Genomic DNA, 22,378 nt, shown 5'->3' on the forward strand with positions numbered 1-22,378 from the left:
GGGGGGGTAAGGACCTTGCTCATGGTCCCAGTGGGGCAAATGAGGGTGAAGGCAAGTGAAGGTGCTTCACCTTTTCCATCTACATTTTGATGTTGTCGGTCCAGGAAGTTGACCGGTGACCCTCCGATCACTGGCCCACCCTCTCTAACTTCTGCACTACCACTCCCCCAAGTTCTGCACATTACCACAACAACAAAGACATTCAGTCACCCTACAGGCTTTGACAGATCACAGTATTCAGTAAGTGTGATTTTACAAAATATATATATTTTTTTGGCTGGATGATGAGAGCCAGCTCCAAAAAACCTGTAAATTGAATAATTTGGTGCTTTACGAGGGCTGCACGGTTGGTAGAGCTGCTGCTTCTCAGCAAGTAGGTTGCCCTGGTTCAAATCCTGGTCCGGCGTCCTTTCTGGGTGGAGTTTGCATGTTCTCTTCATACATGCGTGGGTTTTCTCCAGGTACTCCGGTTTCATCCCACAGACCAAAAACATGCATGTTAGGCTGAGTCTCGTTTGTCACTATGTGTCCCTGTGATGGACTGGAGACCTGTCCAGGGTGTACCCCGCCTCTTGCACGGTGATTGCTGGACATGGGCACCAGTGACCCCCGCAACTCAAAAAAAGAAGAAGCTGGTAAAAGATAATGGATGGATGGTGCTTTACAAGACTGCATTGATAAATGACTGGATTCAAATCCAGTTTTGGGCGCAAAGTCTTACATTTACAACTTGAGGTTCAGCAAAGTTAGTCAAACTCAGGTCAGACATGGGACTGTGCTGATGCCCATTGTTCCTCTTCCAATTTTGGAAAAATGCCTACAAGTTGATGCCTCTACCTGTATATGACTTGTGAGGTGGAGTGGAGGTGTGTGTGTGTGTGTGTGTGGGGGGGGGGGGGGCAGGGGGGGGATTTATGTTTTCTCTCAAACCATTAACAAATTAGAAGTTGTAAAATCCAGTAGACAAAACTTGTTTTAATGATTTAGACTCCTTATTTAGTTAAATCAAAAATTTAATGATTAAGAGGAAAGTCTGACTTTACCTTTTGCTCAGCCCCAGTTATTTCTCGAGTTACTAATGATCACGCGTATTACAGGTGTCAGCGTGCTCATTAAAAACAGTCAATAGAAACAGATTATAAACATCAGCCTTAAGGCAGCTCTACAATCAGTAATGACACCTAAAGGGAATCCAGAGAGGAAAAGCTGGCCCTTGATATGATGGGGAGGAAGAGTGAACAGTTGGTTAAATAAAGTGACACTAATTTGTCATGGGCAGCAGCTGGGTGAGTTGACAACAAGGTCAGCTGCCAAATTCTTATGGCCAGTAACCAGTAGGTGATGGTTTTCCAGTGACAGGTGATGTTTGTAATTAATGAAACATATGCTGAAAAATGTAAACCTAGATGGCATGAATGAGTGAGAGAGGATGATTTGACCTGACAGGTGATTTAAATGGAAGAGATGACTCGAAAGAATAACTAAGATGCCAGTATATAATAATTAAAGCCCATCAATTTTCAGTCAGGTCATCTGGATGGGTTTTTTTTTTTCTTCTTTTTTTTTTTGTGCTGAGATGTTTCTACTTCCATCTCCTCTGGAGAGGGTGTGCCCCAGAAACCATCTTAGCACCAACATAACTGTTTTTTCCCCTCTTTGGAATAAGCTGTTGGGGTAGAAGCAGTTTTGTTTGGTGTTTCCTCAGACTGATGAAGCCTTCTGGATGGAAAGTCAAATGTCTCAGCACAAAAAAAGAAACCGTCAAGATGACCTGACTGAAAATTGTTGGATTTTATACCTGGATTATTGAGTATAGACTTTGGTATAATAATTAAAACATACTTATCACTCTTTGGAAGCTATGTGTCCATTCTGGTTTAAATTCTTTGATTTGATATTCACTCAAATAGTAGCTACAATGTGCAGCATTAACAAAATTCACAAAACACTGAAAATAAAATCCACGTTGTAGTGGAAAGGGTTAATTATCGTTAAAACCTGGTTTAAGATTTTATTTTGAAAGGAGTTACCACACTCATAGCTTTGAGAAAAAAGTCTGAACGTCAGTCTCAGCAAATGTTAATATTTAGTTACCTCAAATTAACCTATTTAAACTGAGTTCTTTTGTATGAAAAATTCAGATGTCATGAATTAAACACACACTTCATTGTACAATTTTGTGATGTTTATTTGGCCATATATGGGCAAATAACGATTGGAAATTATTGCTAACATTTAAATTGATGTTGGATGCTGTCTATCACGGTGCACTAAGATTCATAACTGGCTGTGATTATCGTACCCACCACTGCACCCTGTATTCACTGGTTAACTGGACATCATTAACTTCACGCGGACTCTCTCACTGGTACATTTTCATCTTTAAATCACTTCTTGGTCTGCTGCCTTCATACATCTCCTCCTACATGTCTTTACGTGAGTGCAGTTACAGCGTGCGCTCTCAGGACATTATTACCTGCAGTGTTCCCTCAGTGAGGACTGAACTTGGCAAAAGGGCCTTCTCCTACTCTGCTCTTGTTTCCTGGAATATCTTGCACAAAGATCTAAAGCTCTCGACCTTGACCTCTCTAAGTGGCTTTAAGAATCTGTTGGACTCTTGGCAAGGACCAACACAGACATGTTCCTGTTTTTAGTTTTCTACATTTGCCTTATAATCTAGCTGTTTTTGCTACTTTTTTTTTTGCCATCTTATTTGTAAAAAAAAAAATCTGTATGCCTTTTTATAACTGTCTGTTGTTGTTGCTGTTGTCCATTGTTGTCATCATTCTTTGTTGAAATCAGGTCTCTCTTGTAAATGAGTCCTTGAGGCTCAATGGGATTAACCTGTCTAAATAAAGGTTGAATGAAAAATGATGGCTTTACTTGACATCCGAGGATATGGAAATTAATTTGACCTTTAAAATACTTGTTAGCAGAATTTAACAGGAAAATGGAATTATTCAATGTGATTACACAAAAGAAAATAGAGGCCCAAATATTAAATGTAATATTCTGAAGCTATTCAGCAGGGCAAATTAACTATGCAAATTTAACCAAATGGGAGATGATTTGTTCAAGCATCATTTATCCAGTGGTTAAATTTGGGTCTTAAATTTAAGGGAAAATAATTACTGAACTGAGTTAATACTCATTTGGTTGAAATCTAAAGTTAAGGACACCAGGCATCACATCCCAGAGTAAATCAGCTTTCTCCTACCAGTAATAGACTTCAAACAGCTGCCGGTAAATACCAGATGTGGGATTCTCTCTCGCTCTGCTTAGATGATCTGTGACATGACAGTGGATGTTCTTTCACGCCCTTGGACATCGATGGCAAGTCAGGATCTGGGTCACTTGTTTGAACGGTCAGCCTTCAAAGGTGCACTTCTCTGGGAGTTCTGGGTCATTGTTATTGGTTCTGGTGATGTGGCTACAGGTGTCTCTCTGGAGCACTAAAATGGTTCTATCAAACTTGGCTAAACTGAAGCGTTCTTTGAAATTTCTGAATTGTTCTTCTAAAAACTTACTGCTCCTTCTTCCTTGGAGATCTCTTTTCAACTCCCTTCCTCTTTGGAGGTCTTTCACTTCCTTCTGTCGACTCCTCACTCTAAAAGTCCCTCTATACAACTTTTTCACAACAACCTACAACTCCGAGGGGACATGGCCAATCCACCCAATCAAAAACAGAAGGATGGACTTTCTTAAACTTAATTTGACTTAACGTTTCCAACTAATTTAAGCATTACCTTAATTCACTCTGCTGAAAAGTCCTCAAATAAAAGAAATGTAAAACACTTCAATCATCTTTATTTAAGTGAGATTAAATCAATAAAAACACTTTTGTTAAACTTGTGAACAGAAAACAAGTTGACATCCTCTGACTACAGTTTCCTGTCAGGTGTAAGAGAAACAACAGTTAATGTAGTTATTCATTAAAACAATGATTTCATTCCAGAAACACAGTATTCATTTTCAAATAATATGAGGAGAGAATCTGTCCATTCTTCCAACTGAATTGAACAGGGGAACCATGGCTGTTCACAGAAAGGAATTCCTTTGAACCGGGACAAGGCTCTTTCTGTTGTCATCCTGTTGATTTATGACTATTGAGGAGTTTAGTTCGATCCTGGCGCAAAGTGTTACTGGCACTTTCTTGGGTGTTCTGTTTAAACTCAGAATGATCACTGTTGGGTTCACAGAAAGGGCTTCTCAGATATTATCATATTTACTGGGCATTTGGCTGTTTTTACAACAATAAAAGTCACTCAAACATTGTTCAGACTGGAGAGTTGCTGAGAAAGAGTGAATTGTCCCCCAGATCTGAGACTGGGGGAAGAATTGCTTTGATTTTCTAGGATAGGATGCATCTTCACAGAATGAACTCACTCAGTCCCAATATATTAGAAAATAAAATAATGATATACCAATGACAGTCAGGGACACACATATATCTCTACAACCTGAACAATAGGTTTTTGGCAAAACAAGAGAAACCCCAAAGCCTTCTTTAGAACTGTATAGCTCAGACATTATTCACAGTAGAAACATCTTTCCAAGTTTAAAGAGTCATTATAACATTTTTTAACAAATAAGATACTCACAGAGCAAATGGATACGAGAGTCAAAGCAGTATAGTTATTTATTTACTATATTGACTCACAGGACACTGGAGGGGCTGTAGGAGATGGTAAGTATTGTTCTGTAGAAGTCTGTGGTTAGGCAGAAGGAGGAGAAGTGGACCTACTTGTTGTTTTATGGTTTGCAGAGGATTCCAGGACAAGGTAACAAGGTCACCAGGTCAAAACTGAGGAGTGAGAGTGGCAGGACTGACCTCAGGTATGGATGGCAAGATGTTTAGTGATGCTTCTGTTGTTGAAAGTTGTAGATTAATGTTCCAGGAGATGGATCCTGGAGGACACAAGGAACCAAACAACCAGGAAGATCCAGGGAACGAAGAACAGAGAGTCAGGAACCATTAGAAGCACAAAGAGAACATAGTTTAGATTTATCTTGTATGGTAGACAAGATTTCACTAGAGCCAGACAAAGTACCACTGTGAGTCAATGTTCCAGCAGAGTCTAGATCACATGTGTCAAACTCAAGGCCCGGGGGCCAAATATGGCCTTTTGTTGACATCTTATCTGGCCCCCAAGATGATATGTTCAACGTAAAATACTTTTATCACTTTATTTTTTTCAGTAATCTTGGATTATGATGTCAAAAGTGCAACAGATATTGTCAGATGAGACCAATCAAACTCTTGTTGAGGAACCTGCAAACAAGAAAAGATGTTGGGTATCTTAACTTGAGTTAATGTAGATTCTGAAACTGGCCCTTAGTTTGAAAAAAGTTTTAACTTTGGCCCCCTTTTGTAAGTGAGTTTGACACCCTTGGATGTCCAGGCAGCCTCATATACTGAGGTTCATCATCAACAGAACTGGCAACAGCAGGAGATGATTGACTCTGCCCTGCCACTCAGGAGCTGCTAGAGGGGTCAGATAATGGAAAAACCCAGAATCCCCACAGTCATAAAGAGTTAATGTTTTATAGTTTTTGAAGAGTTTGTCACAGAACGTAGAACTGAATAAGTGTGGTGTTACACATTATAATCTTTTCAGTTGTTTAAACTTTTCAAAAAGTTTGCAAACAAACTGTTTTAGTCCCACAAAACTTTACAGTTCTCATACTGGTTTTACTTCACAGTGTAAATATTTTTGCCCTCTCTTAATCGGTGGTACTCTCACTCTTGTAGCACCTACTGTTTTCTCTGAAATCTCTCCAGAAGGCAGGGTGCACACAACCATGCTCCCATTGAATCTCATTGTATCTGAGCTTAGAGTTTGCTCATAAAAACGGGGTCTTTTTTTTTCTTCTTTTTATATTTCCCACATGAAACACTGTAGCCACATAAAATTACCATGTATGACGACCAGATGCTTCTTTGACTTCCTGCTCAGGAATTCTTTAAACATGTTGGCATTTTGTCACTTTACATTAGGATGAAAGCATGTTCAAATCTACTATTGGGCTCTTCTGAAGAAAGCTGAGGTGCTTTGGCATTTCCGGCAGTAGCTGTATTCACACTATTCAAAATGTTCTTTAAAAAAGTTTTATCTTATTGTTGAAAGTATATATGACTCATCAGACACCTTCAGATTGATTAATTGTAAATGTTTATGATGCATTTCCTGTCTGTAAGCCAGCCATTATTTGTCTTGAAATAAATAATTGCTGTTTTGGTTGCTGCTGGAGCATTAAAAAAAAAAAATCTAATAAATGAACAAGCTCACATGAACTTGGTTCAATTACTTGTTTACTCATTTGATCGATCATCCACTCATTCTCACTCTATCACATGCTCACAGACACACAAACTCACGTAGTCACCGGTCCACTGGTCCGTCCAGCTCTGGGCGACGTGCCAGCACTCGCAGATGGCAGAAGTGGAAGATAAAGTGTCCGACTCTGCAGCCAGTGAAATGTGAATGCCACTTAGTGGCCTAGCTGCCATGTGAGCATCCTCACTGAGCGTCAAAGGCTTGTTGACAGAGAGCAAAAATAGGTACAAGGTGTCTCGCGTAGTAATACACCAATGTTTAATCTTATACAAATAACAAATGTACTAAATTTTGTTGTTAATTTCCAGAACATATTTATTCATGAATCTTTATTTAACCAGGCAAATCCCATTGAGATCACAGATCTCTTTTGCAAAGGAGGTCTGGGCCTGAAGGCAGCCTAACATGCATGTTTTTGGTCTGTGGAAGGAAATCAAAGTACCCGGAGAAAGCCCACGCAAGCACGAGAAGAACATGCAAACTCCACACAGAAAGACCCCAGGTCCAACCGAGGATTGAACCCAGGACCTTCTTGCTGTGAGGCAACAATGCTAACCACTGAGTCAACGTGCTGCCATGATACATTATCAAAACAAATGGAAAAAATATTTTTTTCTGTTCAAAACTCCATTAAAATATGTTCAGCAAAATGTTCCAAAGCAGTCTTTGTTAGTCACTCAATTTTGTACATTTTGCACGGAGATAAGGTACTGCATTAGTGCTGCCTTTATTTTATTTTATTTTTACTTTGATTGTGATGTAGAACAGATGCAGTTATACATGGCCATATAATTATTCACCTTTTTACAGTATGGCATTTCAGAATGTCACGTGACATGTTAACACGGGTGTAATCAACATTATTTGAGACCAAAGAGTTCAGATGAAACACCATTTTCTTGTTCATTATGTTGCTCTATAAGGTCTCACTAAATGTCATGAGTACTTTACAGGTCCCTACAATTTTAAAAGGTTTGTTTTTATAATGAAAATGGTTATAATTTATTGTGAAATAAATTTTAATTTTTCACCTTCATTTGTAACATCAAGGGAAGAATAAATGGTAAAAAATAATAACTACACGTTGTAAAGACAATAAAATATCATAAATTAAATCACATCAACGTCATCACGCGATGTGTCTTCTTCCAAATATTCAATGGGGATCTGTCTCAGCCACTGCCACAACAAGTTTTAGCTCAAAATCTATTAAATCGACAAAGTTACAACCATTTTTGTGCTCAGCGGGCGGTGGTGGCCATTTAAAACTGGACTGACTCCAAAGATTGTCTTGTTGGCGTACATCCAATGATAACTTTCTGAGCGGTTCATTAAAATGTGTCCAATGCCTGAGATATTTGCTTACACAATAGACACACACACACACACACACACACACATACACAGGCCCAGGTAAACACAGTATTTCCTTTTTGCCATCAGCAGTGGGTGATATGTTAAATATCAGGAGGTGCCTTGTAAAAAAAAACTGCAGCAGTTGCTTGACAACTTAATAACATTCTTGGAAAAGTTAGTTTAAAAAAAAAATGCTAGTTATGGTTTTGTTAAAACAAAAAATATTAACTTATTTTTAAAAAAAACACCACAAATAATACAAAAAAACCCATATCTGAGTCAACTGAAGTTTTTAATTGAGTCTATTATTGGTTTCTTGCTGATTTTTCCAAGAAGGTTGTGTGTTGTGTACACGCTGCATGAACACACTGTTGTGATGTTTAATCCCCCTTTTCAGAAAAGCACATTCACTGCCTGATAAAATTACCCAACTTGCTGTTTCACAGTACTGCATAGTAAGGACCGCTTCTGCTTTTGCTCTAATGTGCACATCTGTTGCTATGGCAACACACACCTGGATAATACATTTGTTCAGCAGCTTGGAATAAGTTCCTAGATTAGAAGAGCATATCGTGGTATAAGGGCAGGTTTGTGACACAGTCATTGAGATATAGGTCAAGCACTAAAACTTAATTAAAGACCTGTGGTTTCTTGAAGAACTGAATATTGCATACCAACATTCAGACTGAGATCACCTTATGTTGAGAAATACATTAATTTTAGCCATTGCAGTCAAATTTTGACAATGACTTTATTCTCAGTCAAAAGACTAACAGCTATCTTGTGTGCAGTTACACTTAGAAAATGTGTAGTTGTTAAAGACTCAGCTACTACCACATCAAATTTTAGAGAAATGTTTATAAAACTGACTTGGGTTCAAGCCAGTTGTGTGTTAGCCAATGTCAGTTATCTGTGGTAGCCATCTTAAATTGGACTGGCTCCAAAAAACCCTAACTTAGATGCACACCCATTGAGTATGGTACTTGCTCAAAGTTTTGTCAAAGTCCATCCAGTGGTAAGATATTTTGCTATCACAGTAACAGGATTCACCATAAGATGGTACTGCAAGTGAAACATCGATCTTGCACAGTTAGTAGCATTTGGAGTGAGTGTGTGGGGCGGCACAGTAGCTCAGTTGGTACAGCAGTGGCCTCTCAGCAAGAAGGCCGCCGGATCAAAACCCGGTCCGGGAGCCTTTCTGGGTGGAGTTTTAATGTTCTCTCTGTGCATGTGTGGGTTTTCTCCAGTACTCTGGTTTCCTCCTGATTGGTAACTCTAAATGATCCCTAAGTGTGAGGTTGGGGACAAATGGACAGGTCTCCAGTACATCACAGGGACACATAGAGACAAACAAGACAAACAAACATTCACTCTCTCACTCTCGCACAGGCACTGCTGGATATGGGCACCAGTGACCCCCACGACTCGAAAAAGAAAAAGTGGGTAAATATAATAAATGTATGAATGAAGTGTGTACTATGAATGAGTTTTTCCTTTCCACTGTCGCCTTCATGCTTGCTCAAGATGTTCAGTTCCCTAAGATGATTCGGTTGTGACTTGGCGCTATATAAATAAACTGAATTGAATTGAATGGCTCTGAGGTACCACCACACCAAATTTTAGCTCAATCTCTGTAAAACTGATTGATTAGTAATTTATTGTGTTTTCTATGATCAATTGGCTGTGGCAGCCATCTCGTGTTTAAATGGCTCCAAAAGTTTACTAGTACTATACAGTATGTACATCTGCTACTTTATGAAAGTTTACTTAAATCCATCCAGTGCTTTATTTGATATTTTATTAACAAACAAAGAAGTTTCCAATTGGTTAATGGTAAAGTTTTATATTTGAGCTTTGTTTGATCAGCTAGTATTCAGAGGCTGAGAATTAGTATTGGCTACTATCACATCAAATATTAGCTCAGCATCTGTCAAACTGACTGAATTACTACTTTTGTGTTATAAGATTGCTTTTCTGTGGAGGTCAAATTAAATTGACTTTAAAACTTAATCAGGCTAAAATAACAATTCAGTCTGAATCAGAATCAACTTGATTGTCATTGCACAGTTAAGTGCAGCAAAAATACGTTCCAGTGCAGCCGTCCAACAAGTGTAGACAAAAGTGCACGGATACCGCATCTTCGTTGTGAAACGCTGCCCTTATCGTTTAGATAAGTAAAGGCAAGAAAAACAGGAGGAAAGAAGGAATAGAAAAATCCCTCACACTGTGTCCTTGAAAGATTACTTAGAGTTCAATTTAAATTTGTTCAGTGATTCTTAAATATTTTGCTAACAGACACATGCTCCAAGGCAAAAGCATTATGGTCCACTTTTGCATTACGGCAGAGATTCAAGCACACATTTATTGAGCATCAGGCTAATGATAATCATCTGTTTTGGTAAAGCAGTTAATCTGTGTTTGGGGGGGTCATACGAATTCCAATCCAAGGTTCTGCTCATCCCTGAAATTAATCAAAACTAATCCTTTTGCTCTTCTGCCTTGTGTGTTTTATTTTACTGAGTAGTTGAGAATGTTTGCAAATAAAAAGATTGTGAAATAAATTATTTTTCACACGTAGAATATAAAAAACTACTACTGTATGGCTAATGGAAATAGACTGTACTTATATAGCGCCTTTCTATCTTATCAAGATACTCAAAGTGCTTTACACTACAACCTGTGACCTCATTTACCCAATCATACAGCACTCTACTACAAAGATCTATACAAAGATAATCTGAATCTGTGGAGACTATAATCAGTGCTTTAGATCACATTCATACATTGATGGGGCACACATCATGAGGGGTTCAGTGCCTTGCTCACGGACACTTTAACATGTGCCTGCTGGTGGAATCAAACCCCCAACTCTCCCATTGGAGGACGACTGCTCCAACCACTCAGCCACAGCTGCCCCAATATATTAACTTTGGAGAGACTTTGTCTCTGCAGTTGCTCTGCTGAAAAAAAAAGTATGAATCTCAGTAATGTCATCATTTTGTGATTTGAAACATGAAATTAAATTTTATTCATTTGAAGCATTTGCTTAGTTTTTACCCGAACAATAAAGTTTCAGAGAAAGGAGAAACTGTACGACTCCAAGCTTCTAAGTAAGTCGAAATTTCCTTCTTGCAATGTTAAACTGGTGAACAAAATTTTTAATCTTAAAATTCTGAATTATTTATAAAAGTGAGGAGGGAATATTTGCATTTGAAAGTATCTTACTTACGGAAAAACACCAAGGAGAGACTATGTTCGTGTAGAATTAAATATATTGTGAGTCATGGTCTCATGGTCAACAAATAAATGTGTGTTTAGACAGGCCAGTAGAAGTAGCATCAGTAGACATGTTGAGCAGAACGAAGCAGAAAGTGTGACAGCTTAAATAGTTTGCCTAAATTGGTTGCTAAGCCTAATATGTTCTGAGAAGGGTGAGTGTCGTCATGTGTGAAGCAGCTCTACAGTCTGAGTTATCAGCCTGAACAAACTCACAAATATTGTGAATTTATCAGCTACAAAAAGTAAAGCAGATTGATGCATGGATTGCAACATGCATTTTAAGGCCGTGTTTCAAAAAACATGCATAAAGTGTGTTTTCGTGGGAACAAATTGAAAATGACCAGATTCAATGAAATAAGCTACAATGCTGTAGTAAAACCAGACACAACAAAATCACTGAAGATGGTGTTTTTCTCTTCAGCTGGATATACATAAAACATCTGTCTTTTTTAAAAGGCTTTCAAATTGATCAATCTCTTTAGATGACACCCTCTATTTTAATGGTTTTCTGCAGTTTATAGTTAAACAAATATGGTTTTTTATAATCTTCTCAATTCCACCCAACATTCTCCTTCCCTAAAAATGAGCACCCCTAGTAGCAGAATAGGGTGCTGAGTGAAATGTAATACCAGTTGTTAACCAAACAACTAGCAAATAAGGATTGGATTAGATCCTTATTAAACAACATTACTCTCTTTGTTGAATAGTCAGCTTTGAAATGGCACTAATTAGAAATTTGCATCAATATCATGTCCACATATTTAGAGTAGCTGAGACAGAGGATCAGCACTGTAGGCCTCCCATAAATCAGCCACCAGGTATGATAGACTATCCAAAACCCCGTGTGAATGTCCTAATAAATTACACTTTGGTTACAACTCCCAATGTGATTGGCTGATCAAACCAAACTCCATCTCCATCTTCTACAACTTATCCATAGTCAGGTCACAGAGTCAACAGGTCCAGGAGAAAAACCCAGATATCCCTCTCCTCTGTGGCATTGCCTAGGCCATACTGGACCTCCTAGGCCAGAGACAATGAGCAATGCCTCCATCAAGTTTTGGGTCTTTTCAGAGCCCCTTACGAATGGGAAGTGCTTGAAAACTCTCCTGAGAGAGGCATCCAGGAAGCATCCTAATTAGATGTCCAAACCTTCTCAACTGACTCCTTTCATTATAAAAGAGCGGTGGATCAACTCCGGGCAGCACGGTGGCGCAACTGGTAGAGCTGCTGCCTCTCAGCTAGCAGGTCCTTGGTTCAAACCCCGGTCCAGGGATCTTTCTGGGTGGAGTTTGCATGTTCTCTCCGTGCATGCGTGGGTTTTCTCCAGGTACTCCGGTTTCCTCCCACAGACCAAAAACATGCATGTTAGGCTGATTGGTAACTCTAAATTGTCCCTAGGTGTGAGTGAGAGAGTGAATGTTTGTTTGTCTCGTTTGTCTCTATGTGGCCCTGTGATGGACTTGCGACCTGTCCAGGGTGTACCCCGCCCCTCGCACAGTGATTGCTGGACATGGGCACCAGCGACCCCCGTGACCCAAAATAGAATAAGCGGGTAAAGATAATGGATGGATGGATGGATGGATGGATGGATGGATGGATGGATGGATCAACTCCAAGCTCCCCTGCAGATGGTAAAGCTCTTCACCTTCTCTCTAAGGTGAGCCTGGCCACTCTTTGAAGGAAGCTGATTTAAATTTCTTGTATCTTGCTCTTTTGGTTAGGATTCATACCTCAGTACAAAAGTTGAGGGTTGGAACACAAACACACCAGTAATTCAGAAGCTTTGGCTTTTTACTCATCTCTTTCTTCACCATGAACAATGGAAGCAATGCCCTTATTCCTGAGGATAAGGCCCAGATTCATCAATCCATCTTGTGCTCCATCCTACCATCATTCATGAACAAGATGCTCAGATACGGGCAGCTGTGGCTGAATGATTAGAGCAGTTGTCATTCAATGCGAGAGTTGGGGGTTCGAATCCACCAGCAGTCACATGCCTAAGTGTCCCTGGGCAAGACACTGAACCCCTCATAGCCTCTGATGTGTGTCCCATCAGTGTATGAATGTGATCTAAAAGCACTGATTAGTTTCATTAGAATGATTTGTTCAATTAGCTTTGTAGAGATGTAGAGTGCTGTATGAATGGGTAAATGAGGACACAGATTGTAGTGTAAAGTGCTTTGAGTATCTTGAAATAAGATAGAAAGGCGCTATATAAATACAGTCCATTTATACTTAAACTCCTCCACCTGGGGCAAAGACTTCCCATGACCCAGAGGAGGCCATTCCACCTATTTCACTCATTTCCAGTTGAAAACCATGGCCTCTGACTTAGTGGAGCTGACGTTCATTCCAGCTGCTTCACACTCAGCTGCAAGCCATCGCAGTGCACACTGAAGGTCTTGGCCCCAAGACAGAACCACATCACATGCATAAAGCAGAACCAAAAGGTTCTAAACCATTAGGGGTGCACTGTCAATTTTACTGATTTTTTGTAGTTTTAACAACAATTGTCTGAACTTCATTTCTATTTCATAACACTACCTCATGGCCAGTTAACACAAGTTTGTATTGTTTCTAGGATAATGATCAAAGGTATGTTTTTCAATAAAATAATAATGGATAATTGAAGGTGCATTGGGACCTTATAACATCTGACAGTGTTGCTTATTAAACAAAATCAGTATTGGCCAAAATCTGAATTGGCAGATCAGTCTTTTTAGAAATCGGTGCTCAACAAGAAAACTGCAATCAGTGCACCCCTATAAACCATACACCCTCCTTTCCACAACCGAGCCTTCAGAACCTGTCCATAAACAACACGATGATGATAATGACAGGGATTCAGAGTAGGTACAAGTAAGAGACCACATACAAATAAATTTTGGTTGATTTTCTGGATTACACTAGACTGCGGTCTACACTCATCTGCAGGCCAGCAGTCACTCTTTCAGGTATGAAGATGTTCACTAGAGAGGAACATTGATTTGAGAGAGAAGTGAAGGAAACCATCTTTGTGAAGAGAAACCATCCATCATTAAACGAGGCGGAGGCCTCCATGTCCAGTTGTCCCCATCTTAAGCCTCTTTTCCATTAGTACCTTTAGTACCGGTACAGCATGGTTCAACTCGGCTCGGCACGGTGTGAGTTGTGTTTCCATTATACTTTCAGTAACATTTCTAGTGGGTGGGTTCAGAGTTAAAAAACTGATGTCACGCACTTTACCAGCTGGTAGCGGTAATGCTGGTGGTAAGACCCTGAAACAGGTTTCAGTACAGGGGGAGAATTTATTCTGAAGTTTCTGGTAAACTCATTTACAAGAGATATCAAAAAACACAGATGAGGTAAAGACAACAATAGACAATCATATAAAAGCATATAAAATGAAAAATAAATAAAATACATTTGATAAAAACAACTAAAATAAGCTACATTATAAAGCAATGAATGATGTTAGGAGGTCCTCACATTTAATTCTGCAGAAACAGAATACATTTCTTATAAATTTCTCATTTTGACAATGTCTTTTTACTGCATCTTGTTTGTTTCACATTAAGGTCCTAATAGAACGAGATATGTGTTAACATATGTGTCACTCACCCCATTACCATAACTGCAAAAAGCAATCAGCATTTAACATAGAGTGCCATCAGAATTAGTCAACAGCAGAAGATTACTATGCATGTTTTCACAGTTTTCGGACAAATGCCGTAAGGACTGGATTTATTCAGAGTAATCTGTGGTTATATTTCATCAGCACACACACACATGCAGTGAGTGTCCTAGTGATAGTTGTGTCTAGAAAAGTATATGTTTGTTCTTCAGAAGCAGATTATCTGTTTGTTTGTGTTTTTGCAGAGAAAAGTTTTATGTATTGAAGCCTATAAAGCTTTGACTGATGGGAAAATATAACTGGCCTGTTTTCCAGCTAGTGAAAAACAGCAGCAATGTGTTAGTGTTGTTGTAAATTTTGTGAGTCCCTGGCCATAAAAAGGGTGGAAAAACAACACAGTTTTGTTGTTTGTCTGTTGAGATACCTATCAAAAATAGGCAACAATGTGGGGTGAAATTTTTCACCAATAACAATATTTTATAAAGCCAAACATTTGCACAGCAATGGGGCTTAAAATTTGAAGTGTTTCATTATTTGAATGTGGCAATATACAGCACAAGTGCAGAAATATCTGATCATCATTTAGTAAGTCCCAAATACTTCATTACCCTGTATTTTACCCTAATTGGAGGCAATGTGTTCAACATAATGGTACTTCTTCCAGTTATTTAACTGTCAACAATGGTGTACCGCAAGGCTCAGTCTTAGGACCCACCCTCTTTACAATCTACATAAGTAATGTAGGTCAGATCATTCCTGATGCATCCTTGCAATGCCGACGACACAGTTGTTTATTGTCGAGCTAGAACAGTTGCTAAGCTTTTCCAGCTTTTCCAGTCCGCATTCGACATCATTCAGTCAGACTTGTTCCATCTCAAACTGGTACTAAATGCTGATAAAACCAAAGGGATGTTTTCAAACAGGAAGTTGGTGCCAACAGTTATTTCTTCTATCTTATCTATGAATGGTGTTCCTATAGAGTTTGTTGATTCTTACAAATACTTTGGAATAATCCTTAACCCCCTCAGGAAGGAGGTTAAGGAGCATTAAGTGTAGAACCACTAGACTGAGGAACAGCTTCTACCCTGAGGCTGTTAGACTCATGAATCTCTAACTAGAATAATCACTGTGAAAAACCATATCATGTTGCTGCTGATCTGTTTCAATGTTGATGTGTTCATGCGTGCACATCTGCTCACAGACTCATGTTCATGTTTGTGCTGATGTTCAATGTTTTATGTTATGAGTGCTTAGTGTATATTTAGTTGATGTTTTTCTTGGTTCATATCTTAGATGTTATTACTGTTTTTCTTATACATTTTATTGTTGGATGTAACTGGGACCCTGTGTACATAATTTCGCTCCACCACATGTACCACATGAGGTGCGAATGACAATAAAGAAACTCTGACTCTGACTCTGACTCTGAATCTAGGTCGATGTGCGTCTCTCTTTTAAGCCTCACGTCGAAAACTTGATAAAGAAATTTAAATTAAAATTGGGTTTCTTTTTCAGAAATAGATCTTGTTTAACGCTGAATGCTAGGAAACACTTTATAACTGCTACTTTCCTTCTGGTCATTGACTATAGACATTATTTACATGAATGCTCCTGCTCCTGCAAACACCTGACAAATGTTGGACGTTGTCTATCACGGTGCGCAAAGATTCATAACTGGCTGTAACTACCATACCTATCTGTGCACCCTGTATTCACTGGTTAATTGGTCATCATTAACTTCACGCAGACTCTCCCACTGGTAAATTTTTAACTTTAAATCATTCCTTGGTCTGCTGCTTTTATATATTTCTATGAGACTAACCTGTATAAATAAAGGTTGAATGAATCTCCTCCTACATGTCACGTCATCAGTGCAGCAGCTATAGCGTGTGCTCTCAAGACATCATTACCTGCAGCGTCTCCTCAGTGCAGGCTGAATTCGGCAAAAGGGCTTTCTCTTACTCTGTTCCTGTATCCTGGAGCACTTTGTAAAAAAGATCTGAAGCTCTAAACTCTGACCTCTAAGGGATTTTAAACAGTTGTTAAGTTGAATGGAAAAATCAATGTTTCTGTTTTTAGTATTTTACCCCATTTCATAATATTTCATATAGCTTGTTTTATTTCATTTTATATCACTACCTTTATTTACTTTTCATTTTATATGCTTTTTATGACTGTTTATTGTTGTGTGTACCTCATCTGTGTTTTTTTTTTTGTGTGTTTGTCTAAAATGGGTCTCTCTTGAAAATGAGTCCTCATGACTCAATGAGAACCCATACAAATAAAGGTTGAATGAAGTCCAAGAACAACATTAAGCAACACAGCAACAAATAAAACTTACGACTGAGGTACAGCAGAAACTTTAAAACTTTAAACTTTTGGGTAAAAAAGAAAATAATTGACTTGTAAAAATTCAACACTCCTCAAATGTATTTTTGTTTGTATGCTTGCTCCTTCCTTGAAAGTTAATTTAAAGAAAATGTCACAGTCGGTGGTAGGACCCAAGTGGTTGCGATAGACAAAGCTTTGTCCCTAGTTACCCAAATCCCAGGAAACATTTGATAGTCGGCTCGTATCCGAGGCTAAACGTGGGAGTCAAAATGACCAAATTTATGGGTATCCACTCCACTGATCCATGTTATGAGCCCTCTCCAGGGTCGATCCCACTATGCTGATGAGTCCTAGGAGCTGCAGGTGGACTGTGGTTCTCACAACTCACCTCCATTTTACAGTTTAGCTTGTAAATCAGCTGATTTTGAGTCCTCATAGCACGTACCAAACACAGACTCGGAAGCTTTGTCATGGCCGAAACTGCTGCCGAAGTCTTCTTCAAAAGTTGACAAAGCCAAGCCTCGCCGATACCAAAGAGCAGAACCCCTGCTATCATAAATCCAAATATATAAACGTATTCAGCGTCCTCCTGAGACTGAGCTGAGAGACACATCAGCTGATCTCTGACGAACCCTGCAGCGTGAGTCTCAGCCGGACAAGAGGGTTCTCTAGGACCCTGTTGTTTTGTTGAAAATATTTTGTCGATTGCGTTGAAAGTCCAGCTCGCCAGATCCATAATCGTATTTTTTGTTTGGGGGATGTGTACCAGAAGCTTCAAACACACAGAGAGCGCAGCAGGAGGAAGGAGAACAGGGGAAGGAGAGCAGGAGCGTTCGCCTTGAGCAAGAGCCAGAGTAGAACTGCCTTATTGAAGTTTAAGTGAATCCACACACCAAATAAAGATAAAACTCTGACTTTTTTCAATGATCAACTTGACATAAACGCAATATTATTATAATATTGTCCTGACTAGCTAGACTTTTTAAAATTCATTGGTTTTAGGGAGTCTTTCATATAAATGAAAATATATATATATTTTTAAATATGTAAAAAAAATATATAACTCACTGTGGCATGAAAAAAGTTGTGGAGTATGAGATCACAGTTTGTATTATGAATGATTCTTAGTGAAATGAATTTTGATCTGAGTGTGGTGACAATAGATTTTTTAAAATAAAATGTGTTGAAGCTGTAGTGCATCTTTCTTAACATATATTGTTTATTTAATATTTTTTAGCATTCCCCACTCTTATTAAACATCTGCAACAGACTCAAATTATCACACAAGGGAAGGACAATTTGATCCATCCTGACTGCATTACCCCTCGGTGTGTATTAGGACTGATCTGAATCATGACCTTTTCTGAGATTTTATTTCCAAAGTTTTGCTTTGCCTGTGGCTAAGACACATTTATCAAGTTGTAATGTTTTAGCTACTCTTATAATCAAGTCTGAATACATTATTTTTTTTTACTTAGTCACTAAGTGGTTCTTTATGGAAAAGGCTACATTACAAAACCAGAGCTCCCTGCAGCGATTGCAGAGCGTCCAAAATGCTGCAGCCCATCTGTTGACGAACACAAGGAGGCGTGGATCCATTACTCTCATTTTACACTCCCTTTACTGGCTCCCTGTTTCTTTTCGGGTGAAATTTAAAGTTTTATTGATTGTTTTTAAGTGTTTAAACTCTATGGGTCCATCTTACTTAAAAGAGCTGTTGCAGCCCTAGACTGCATCCAGAGCCCTGAGGTCAGCTGACCAGCTTCTATCGGCTGTCCCTAAAGCAAACTTAAAGACTGGAGGTGACAGAGCCTTCTCTGTGGCAGCACCCAGACTGTGGAACAGCCTCCCTCTGTCTGTAAACTCTCTCTGTCAGTAGATCAGTTTATGTAAGTCCAAACTGAAAACGCATCTATTCTCCCTGGCCTTCAACTTCAAATCAGTACCTGACTGATTCGAGTTTTTTGGGAAACCACAGCAACTGAAATAGTACGTGTTGGTTTTTATTTGTACTATTATTTTATTGGTATTTTACTGCAAATTTTTATCATACTTTTATTTTTATTAAACTCAATTTTATTTATTTTATCATATTTATATCTATGATGTAATTGCTGTGAAGTACTTTGGTCAGCTGAAGTTGTGGTAAATATGCTATATAAATAAACTTTTACTTGACTTGATAAATAAGTAAAAACAAGATGCAAAAGGAAGTTACAAATAATTTCTTAACAAAACCACTATGGTATTTTTTAGAAAGTGGATATCCTTCACTGTCACTCTCTATCAGAAGTGCTCCTGATCAGTCATTCACACTCACAACTCTTTGATACAATAGATGTGACAGGAGGACGGTGGTTTTTGATCCATCGCAGGTCGAACACACAGCTGAATAATGATGAACCACAACGAGTGTGACAAGAATATCTCAACTGATATCAAAGCCACATGTGACAATATCACTAACTTTCTGACGGCATTTTACACTCAGCTGGGATGAGCTTTATGAATGCATGACTGCACATGAATTAGCTCACACAAACGAAAAGCAGATGGCAGAAAACAGACCCACGAGCTTACTAATTCGTCAATGTCATGCCTTCCAGTTTACTATCCTCTCTGTCCAGCTTTTCTTTGTTTCTCTCCTCTCTGTTGCTTTTCACATATATAAACACAGCCACTCAGGTAAGAAAATTAAATGTGACAGCATACCCTGAGAGGGTGGTTGGCAGGTAATCAGGTCCACTGGTGAGATATAACCCACCTGACACCAACAGGTTGGCTCTGACACCTCCAGCAAAAATAGTTAAATCATTTGAGAAAAGACTAGGAGCAAAATCAGCAACTTCCTTCTTTTCAACATAGATATTTTTATTTGTACAATATCCACCATACCAGGATGTGGGAAAGATTAGTGAGAATGAAGTTTGGAAAGGTTTGAAGACGATGAAGAAGAGGGGAGATGTAGAAGTTTGGAAATGTCTAGGAGAGATGGCAGTGAGATTTTGGAATCAGTTTTCAATTTTTTTGAGAATGAGAAAATGCCTGAGGAAGAACAAGGGTGATGTACAGAGTTGTAGCAACTACAGGGGAATTAAGTTGATGAGCCACATAGTGACGATCTGGGAGAGAGTTGTGGAAGCTAGACTTAGACCAGAGGTCACTATTTGTGAGCAGCTGTATGGCTTCATGCCAAGAAGGAGCACCACAGATGCCATCTTTGCTTTGAGAATGCTGATGGAGAAGTACAGAGAGGGTCAGAAAGAACTCCATGGTGTCTTTGTGGATTTAGAAAAAGCATATGCCATGTTGCCAAAGGAGAAACTTTGGAGTTGCATGATGAAATCTGGAGTGGCAGAGAAGTATGTCAGGACATGTATGAGGACAGCAGGACAGTGGTGAGATGTGCTGTAGGAGTGACAGATAGCTTCAAGGTGGAGTTGGGAGTGCATCAAGGATCAGCTCTGAGCCCCTTCTTGTTTGCTCTGGTGATGGACCAACAGATGAGGTCAGGCAGGAATCCACATGATCTGTGGTGAGAAGAGGGACCAGGTGGAAGAGAACTTGGAGAGGTGGCAGAATGCACTTGAAAAAAGAGGAGTGAAAGTCAGAAAGACAGAGTATATGTGTGTGAATAAGATGGAGGCAGGTGGAAGAGAGAGGCTACACGATTACTTGCATTTTATGGTGGCAGGCAATATGCTTCCATCTTAATGTTCTCTACGTCAAGAACAGGACACTGGTAGAATGAATACAGGGTCTTGTCTTGATTTATAGCGTAGAAATAAAGCACAGATGATTTGCAAATAATGTTATTTTAGTCTACTCCTCTGGCAGCAGAGCTGCTAAAACAGATATACTGTTGTCATTTTTAATGAATGAAATGAGGTCTCCACATCGAGGCATCAGCTTTAATATGTCAATATCTAATTTTGTGTTTACAGTAGACACTTTCAGGATCAACAACACAGCCATCATCAGTCAATCTACAAATTTAATTCCAACTGTTAAAAATTATCAGCAACTCTGCAGCAACCCAACTGAGTCCAACAAAGCTGGCTCATGATGCAATTCAGAGCAATTACTGAGGAGTTTATGCTGTTGCTGTCAGCTACTTCTTCCATTCAATGAGGAAGTTTTAACTCTGACGACCACAAACATCAGTCAGAGGTCTTCAGCTACAGTTGACAGCTTTGATATCTGGGATAAAGGTGACTTTGAGTATTCTGTTTGTGAATGTTGCTTGAAACCATGATGACGACATGAAAATGTAACAGTAAAGATCAGGAAAATCTAAATCTGCTTTTAAAGAAATGGTGTGCATACCTTGGAAGAATGCATGCTTAACATACGCTGAGTTTTCCAGAGATTTAAACTAAGAAAATGTGTTGGGGAAATGACAGCTTTAACTAGTCAAGTATGAAAATAACATGCAATCCTGTGCAATATAACAAGATATACTTAGGCTATGTGTTGAGGATGACTTAACGCTACTAACAAGTTTGGACTCTATATTTTAAAAATAGAGCAGGTTAGAGACATTTTTGTAGTGGCTAATGTTGCATAGTTGTGGTGGCCATCTTGAATTAGGTTGAGACCAAAAGTTCATCAGTTGTGGATGTCCATCTAAGGAGTCATTTCCGTGATATACAATAAAAGATGTCTAGTGATACATGAGCTATTTTGTTAACAGGCTTTCATGGTGAGTTCAAGATGAACTCAGTAATACCTCTAAAACTTAATTAAAAAAGTAAAAACTAAAAAAAAAAATTGAACCACAAACAGAATATTAAATAACCATAAGAATCTGACAATGGCTGCATACACCAAGGACCAGTCACACAACTGAAAAGTATAGAAGCAACAAATGCAATGCAACTCCATCCAAAGAACAAATCTATAAATATCACACGACTATGACAAAAGGTCTGTCTGCGTTTAGAGTAAATGATAACAGTTTTGTCTTCAATCTTAGTTTGTTCTTCTTGAACATAATCAACATTGTGATTCTGTGAAATTATTTTCCAATCCCTCATACATGCTGATGTTTTATGAGCTTGCTTGTCAGCTTCAAAATTAGACTGAAATGTGGTAGCAGTGTGAATTCTCTGGAATTATGGCTGCTTTGCTTGCTTGGATCAAGAATCTGGAGGATGAGTTGATCACAGCTGTTTGGGAGACAAACATGGCTATTTGACACATTCATGTTCTTCACATATTTGCACATAAACACCAACACATTCATGTGAAGCCAAGAACAACAGCTGGATCCATTCCCATTCGAGAACTAGAACTTGTGAGTCAGACGTCTTCACCTCAAGCATGAGGCTCAATGAGACTAACCTGTATAAATAAAGGTTGAATGAATGAATATGTAAACATGCACCCACAGGACAATTTTTGGTAAATTATTTTTGCATCAGCAAGCAGTGGCTTCAGGATGTGTAACAGTCATGCC

This window comes from Nematolebias whitei, chromosome 17 (genome assembly GCF_014905685.2).
Source record: "Nematolebias whitei isolate Nwh7 chromosome 17, NemWhi1, whole genome shotgun sequence".
Taxonomy (NCBI): Eukaryota; Metazoa; Chordata; class Actinopteri; order Cyprinodontiformes; family Rivulidae; genus Nematolebias; species Nematolebias whitei.